At 43.0% G+C, this 7,364-nt stretch overlaps 1 non-coding gene across 1 annotated transcript; it reads right to left on the bottom strand.

Annotated features, from left to right (window-relative positions):
- Positions 1–3,295: 3,295 nt before the first annotated feature.
- Positions 3,296–3,403, bottom strand: LOC136125263 (U6 spliceosomal RNA). Its single transcript, XR_010656028.1, has one exon. It is a non-coding gene; the product is annotated as a U6 spliceosomal RNA (small nuclear RNA).
- Positions 3,404–7,364: the final 3,961 nt, after the last annotated feature.

Consider the following 7,364-nt stretch of genomic DNA (forward strand, 5'->3'; position numbering starts at 1 on the left):
CCAACCCTGGCTCCTGCAAGTTATGTGCAGGTTGTTCCTGCAATACATGCACAGCTGTTTGCTAGAGGGCTAGGGGTGGGGGAATAGGTAGCTACTACTGTGCTAAGAGCTGAAACTGACCAAAATTAACCATAAAAAGAAACTATCTGTGAATTATTGGAGTCCCAAAAGAAGAAGAAAGGTAGAAGAGGGAAGAAAGTTTATTTAAGGAGATAATGGATGAGAATGTCCCAAATCTGGGGAGAAATATAGATATTCAAGTTCATGAAGCTCATAGGTCATCAAATGATCTCAACTTAAAAGTGATTATTCTCCAAGACACATTATAATAAAATTGTCAAAAATTAAAGACAAAAAGAGAATCTTAAAAGCAGCAAGAGGGAAGAAACTTGTAACTTACAAGGGAACTCCCATAAGCCTGCCAGGAGAATTCTCAGCAGAAACCTTGCAGGCTAGGAGAGAGTAGAATGATATATTCAAAGTGAAATATATACAACTGAAAGAAAAAACTTCCAACCAATCGTGTCTAACTGGCAAAGCTGTCTTTCACAAATCAAAGAGATATAAACATTTTCCCAGACAAACAAAAGCTGGATGGAGTTGATCACCCCTAGACCTGCCTTGTAAGAAATGCTGAAAGAAGTTATTCAAGCTGAAATGAAAATATGCTAATGAATAACATGAAAGGATGTTAATTAGTAGCATGAAAACATGAAAATATACAGGAAAAGGTAAGTATATAGTCGAAATCAGGTTACTCTAATACTGTAATATAGTGGTGTGCTAACCACTTAACTCTAGTATAAATGTTAAAGGGCAAAAGTATTAAAAATACTTGTAGCTATAATAATTTATGAATACACAATATAAAAAGGGATAAATTGTGATATCAGAAACAAAAGGGGGGAAGTAAAAGGGTGGAATTTTTGTATGTGATTGAAGATAAGTCATTATCAGTGTAAAATAGACTGCTATATCTATAAAATGTTTTATGTGAACCTCATGGTAACCATAAAACAGAAACCTACAGTAGATACACAAAAGGTAAAGAGAAGAGAAAGCATATCAAAATGAAAAATCATCAGTTCACAAAGGAAGGTAGTAAGAGAAGAGCAAGGGAATAAGAGAACTACAAAACAGCCGGAAAACAATAAGATGTCATTAGTAAGTCCTCACTTGATTAGTAAGTCATCAAAAATTACTCTACTTGTAAATGGATTAAATTATCCAATGGAAAGTCATAGAGTGGCTAGGTGGATAAGAAAACAAGACCCATCTATATCTGCCTACAAGAGATTCACTTAAACTTTAAGGATACACATATGCTGAAAGTGAAGAGATAGGAAAAAATATTTCATGTGAGTGGAAACCAAGAGAGCAGGGGTAACTATACTTATATCAGACAAAATAGACTTTAAGCTTTAAGTCAAAAACAGCAACAAGAGACAAAGAAGGTCATTAACTAATGATAAAGGGGTCACTTCATTAAGAGAATATAGCAGTTGTAAATATATATGTACCCAACATCAGAGCACCTAGATATATGAAGCAAATACTAACAGATCTGAAGGGAGTAAGAAACACTACAGTAATAGTAGGAACTTCAATCCTGTACTTTCAACAATGCATAGATCATCCAGACAGAAAATCAATATGAAAACAGTGGATTTGGACAACATTATAGACAAAATGGGCCTAACAGATGTATACAGACTACTCCATCTAACAGCAGCAGACCATCCTTCTCAAAGGCATATGGAACATTCTCCGTCATAGATCATATGGTAGGCCACAAAACAAGTCTCAACAAGTTTAAGAAGATACAAAACATTGCTGAAAGAAATTAAAGGAGACCCAAATAAATGGAAAGATATCATGCATTAGAAGACTTAATGTTAAGATGGCAGTATGTCCCAAAGCAATCTACAAATTCAGTGCAATCCCTATGGAAGTTCCAATAATCTTTTTATGCAAAAAATGGAAAGGCTGGTCCTAAATTCATATGGAGGTTATGTATGAGCTCAACAACATGGACTTCTCAGCAAGGCCAACTTGGCTATACTGCTGCTGAGTGCCCAATCTGCCAGCAGTAGAGAGCGATACTGAGCCTCCAGTATGGCACTGGTTTGATTACACTGGACTGCTTCCATCATGAGAGGGGCAGCACTTTGTTCTTATTGGAATAGACACTTTGGACGTGGATTTGAGTTCCCTGAGTGCAATGCTTCTGCTAAAACTATCATCCTTGGGTTTACAGAATGCCTTATGTACCATCATAGTATTCCACACAGCATTTCTTCTGATAAAGGAATTCCCTTCACAGCAAATAAAGTTCAACAGTTGGCCCATGCCCATGATAATTCACTGGTCTTACTATGTTCCCCAAGCCTCTCTCTTGTGTCTCATCTCTGCCCTCCGCTGGTTCAAGGGCTCAGGTTCTAAGCCTCGTTTAAGCATTGCAAGAAAAGCACATCAGATAGGGACCCAGAACACCCCTAACATTGTTTATAAACTGGGTTAACGGAAGTTCCACTTGGTTTCAGAAGTTCTTAATTACCCCAAAGAAGGCAATTTCCACATCTACTATCACAAGAACAAATGAAAAAAAAATCTACTCTAGAAAAGCAAGGAAAGTGAGTAATATATTGATTGGCATTCTTTTGGATCCTGTCATCTCTTCACAGAGTGACACTGAAGTTATAGGCTTACATTCCCTCACTGAGGGGTGCCATTCAAGCCACCCTTGGATGAGCAGACTGAGAGAAACAGGCTCAGGGCTGTGCATGTGTACACTCCCGCGTCTCCTTGCCATAAATCCAGCTTTTTCCATCCCTGAGTTTATAGAGTGCTGTGCTTATTTAGATGGAATTGGAAGATAAGAAGCTGGGATCTCAGCCATGCAGGGTGGGAGAAACCAGCAAGCTAAGACTGAGTACAGGGCCAAGGAGGTTAACTCACCAATGAGGAGGGTCCTCATGGATGATTCTCTAAAGGGTGTTGTGGATTGGGGCTTGCTCCACTTGTATTAGTTGGATAGGCCAACTGTAGTAACCAAAGTCTCCATAATGTATAATGGCTCAAATACATTCAAGTTTATTTTCACTCACAAGAAGAGTTCAACACATTTCAAGTTGGTGGGGAACTATGCCCTGCACAGGCATTCAGGGAGCCAGGCTGAAAGGCTTTGCAATTAAAAAAAATTGAAGTATAGTTGATTTACAATATTTTGTTAGTTTCAGGTGTACAGCAAAGTGATTCAGTTATTTTTTTCAGATTATATTCCATTATAGGTTATTAAAAAATGGAATGCTTCACGAGTTTGCATGGCACCTTTGTGCAGGGGTCCATGCTAATCTTCTCTGTATTGGTCCGATTTTAGTATATGTGCTGCTGAAGTGAGCACGACTTTGCCTTTTTTTTAAATTAATTAATTTTATTTTATTATTCATTTTTGGCCACATTGGGTCTTCGCTGCTGCAGGCGGGCGTTCTCCAGTTGCAGCGAGCGGTGGTTACTCTTCGTTGTGGTGCACAGCTTCTCATTGCGGAGGCTTCTCTTGTTGTGGAGCATGGGCTCTAGGCATGTGGGCTCAGTAGTTGTGGCTCACAGGCTCTAGAGCGCAGGCTCAGTAGTTGTGGCGCATGGGCTTAGTTAGTTGCTCCGCGGCATGTGGGATCTTCCCGGACCAGGGCTCGAACCCATGTCCCCTGTGTTGGCAGGTGGATTCTTAACCACTGCACCACCAGGGAAGCCCCACTTTGCCATTTTTAATAAACGACTTTCAAGGTTGCCCTGGAAGGGGAAAGAGGCACATACGAGGTTTTTATGGGCTAAACTTGGAATACCATTTCTTACTTCCCTCTGATAAAACTAAATCATAGAGTCACATCTAACTGCAAGAGAGACTGGAAGAAGAGGAGATTAATTTGGTGAGGACTAGCAATGTTGGACACAGCGTCTGTATCCAGGGGACAGTGTTGTGGTGTCTGGAGCAGGGCAGCAGGGGCTAAAGCCAAGATTTTGCTGGAATTTAGACAGGAGCTAGCATTCTGTTTGCACTGTTCTGCCCAGTTTGAAGTAAGATGTTAGCCAGCTGCAGGTGTGGAGATGGTTTTGGTGTTGGGACGGTTATGCATGCGAGTGTCCAGGCCCTGGAAAAATGGGGCTCCAGGAATCAAGTAGGGTGAGATTCCCAGACCTGAACCGCAAGAACTGAGATTCAATTCCAGGCTCTAGTGGTGATATTAAAGTCCAGTAATATGGACAGAGACTTGGGAGAAGGCTTACGTGTGAGGGCTTACCTTGCATTCTTTGCCTATGACAGCAAAACTTAATTCCAGGTACCCCCTGCTATTGGGCTTTGGACTGTTTGGGTCAGGCTTGGTTCTGGGATAGTTTGGGGAGAGTCCTCCTGATTTTCCTTAGCACCATCTTTTCCAGAAGGGCACTCAAATATGCCCTTCAAAGGGCTTTGTATCCTCAGAAGAAAGGTGTCCTGGTACATGTGGCTTCCTCAAGCAGCCATACTCGTACTCCCCAGCTTTTAGCAATTTACATTAAAATAACCCTGGGACACAGATCATAAATTTCTGATGTCCTGTGGTCTCACAGGACACATTCTGTCTCACAGTTTAGGCATGTAACCTAGGGGCTAAATAACTACTAGATACTAAATGATTGTATATAGAGAGCTGGAACATGAATTGCTTGCTTTGTTTGCTATCCTCTTTGGAGGTGGGCAGAAAATCTTAACATTTGCTCAGGGCTTTCTGAACACTGTCTTTTAAGGATGATACTGCATGTACTGTCTAGAGATGTTGTTGGAACAGATGTTGTGAGAGGCTCTTACACTCTAATATGCTGAGAATACCCACGTATCCCCCAGGCATCATCACAGAAAATCCTCAAACACATTCATAGCACTACAGGGCGTTGCCTTCCACTTGACCCTTCTGTTCTCTTGATTGTTCAATGCACAAGGGTTATTAAGAAGCTGAAAGATGATCATTACACTCCATCGTGGTTGCCAGCTATGTGCTGGCAGATTTTTGAAAACAGATTCAGGAAACCACTGTAGACTAATGACATAATAGGATGTGGAAAATTCTGGTCTTGTTCTATGAAATAGCTGGCCTACAAAATATGGGATGGTAAAGGATGCTGTATACTGGGTATTGAGCGTAGATTCTAGTAAATCTGCCATTTAATGGCAACTTGACCTTGGGCTAATTTAAACTACTTCAGTGCCGAAGTATCCTCACTTGAGAAATGAGAATTCTAATGGTACTGACTTCCACAGGGTTACTGGTAGGACTAAGTGAGTGAGACAGTGTACGGAAAAGTGCTTAGCATGACGCCTGGCATAGAGTCGGCCTTCAAAAATGATGTTCCGGGCTGCCCTGGTGGCGCAGCGGTTGAGAGTCCGCCTGCCGATGCAGGGGACACGGGTTCGTGCCCCGGTCCGGGAAGATCCCACATGCCGCGGAGCGGCTGGGCCCGTGAGCCATGGCCACTGGGCCTGCGCGTCCAGAGCCTGTGCTCCGCGATGGGAGAGGCCGCAGCAGTAAGAGGCCCGCGTACCGCAAAAAAAAAAAAAAAAAAAATGATGTTCCTTCAAAAAATATAGTATAGGCTAAGGTTTTTTAAAAACCTGTCATTTGAGTAAGAAAAAAATGGGAGATAAATCAGCCACCAAATACAAACACTTGTTTTCAATGGTTAGAACTGAATCCTTGAAATTCTGCTGGTAAAAGGGAACATTTTTGATCATCTCCACCTGTATCAGTCCTTTTAGTTACCCACTCAGAGAAAATCTCAGATCCAGTGGGGAAAACAGCCCAAACCAAAGTCTAGAGCAGAGGTTTTCGTGGTGTGAGCTCCAGGTCAGTCACAACAACATCACAGGAAATTTGCTAGAAATACAAATTCTTGGGCTGGGGACGCCAGACCTACTAACTCTGAAACTCGGGGGCGGGGCCCAGAAATCTGTGTTTTAACAAGCCCTCTAGGGGATTTGTAAGCTCAGGTTTGTGGACCAGGGGGCTAGAGCTGCCAAGGATAAATTTGTTGATAAAATGCAGCTGACAGTGCTTGCAGAGAACTTACCAGAGTTAATGAGCCCAGATCCACATTCACAGCTGCCTTCTGTGGTCACTGCCTTAGCCCTTCACCCCCTGCCCTGCCTCCTCCTGTGGCATCCTGGTTAATAGTCCCATCATCCACCCAGTTGCCCACTCTTCTCAATTCTTTTACTCTCACTTTTCACCCAGCCAGGCACTAGGAACCTGTTGATTTCCCTTCCCGAATGCTCATATCTCTCTGCTCCTTTCTCCCACCACCTCTTTTTGGGTTTAGGATGATCGTGCCATATTTTTGTTTCTGACCTTTGCTCTTCAGTTTCCCCACTCTCCTCTCCCCGCTGCCACAGTGTGACTTTACTAAAAAACGGATGGACCGGTTGTTCCAAGGTTTCAAAGTCTTCAAGCACTGCAGACACATCCTTACCATGATATTCCAGGCTCTTCACAGTCTGACCAGAGACTACGTTTCCAGCCTCCTCCACTTCCTACCCCTCTTGTACCATCTACTTTTGCCGCTCTGCCTTCTATTCTGTCGATTCCTAGCTCTTTCCTACCCCCTTGCTCTGCATATGTATTTGTCCCCTGCTTTGCATGTTCTTCTTCCTTATCTGCTTATTGAGGTTCTGTTTAACAGCTCAGTTCCCACATTGCCGACCCTGGAAATCATCCTTGACGCTTCTAAGGAGATCTGGAATCTTTCTTTTCGGTTCTCCAGCTATACTCCATTTTAAAAGCCGTTTACCACTCATACTGATGGTTTTCCTACTAGACTGTGAGCTTCCTCAGGGCCAGAGAATTTATTGTCTTATTCATCTTTGCACTCCAGCACTCCGCACCATGCTTAGCACTTATTAAGTAGCTGCTTAATAAATGTTCGGCAAAGGAATGGAGGAATGAGAGTAAGTGTGTCGTTATAAGAGGATTTTCCTTTTAAGGAACAAAACCTCAGCTGCCCAGGCATAGACTACTGCCTTTGAGAGAGTATTTATGTTCTGGATCACTGCAGCCGTGGAAGAGGAATACGCCTCTTGGGGGAAGCCATGGGGGAGTTTGGGCAGGTGAAATGTAATTATCCAAGTTGGCCCTGTGCCAAGGCTTCTCAGTGCTGCAGCCGAGGCCAGGGCTAAACACAAATGGGTACGACCTTCATCTCACATCCCTTCTGAAAAGCTGCTCCTCTGGCAGCCCCGAGCCCCCTAACAGCTTGCCGGGGCCTGGGGTCAGATTCACTCACAGGGATGGGGCAGCCGAGCCCCGTGACCCCGCTGAACTGGCTGCTTGGCT

This window comes from Phocoena phocoena, chromosome 6 (genome assembly GCF_963924675.1).
Source record: "Phocoena phocoena chromosome 6, mPhoPho1.1, whole genome shotgun sequence".
NCBI classification, from domain to species: Eukaryota; Metazoa; Chordata; class Mammalia; order Artiodactyla; family Phocoenidae; genus Phocoena; species Phocoena phocoena.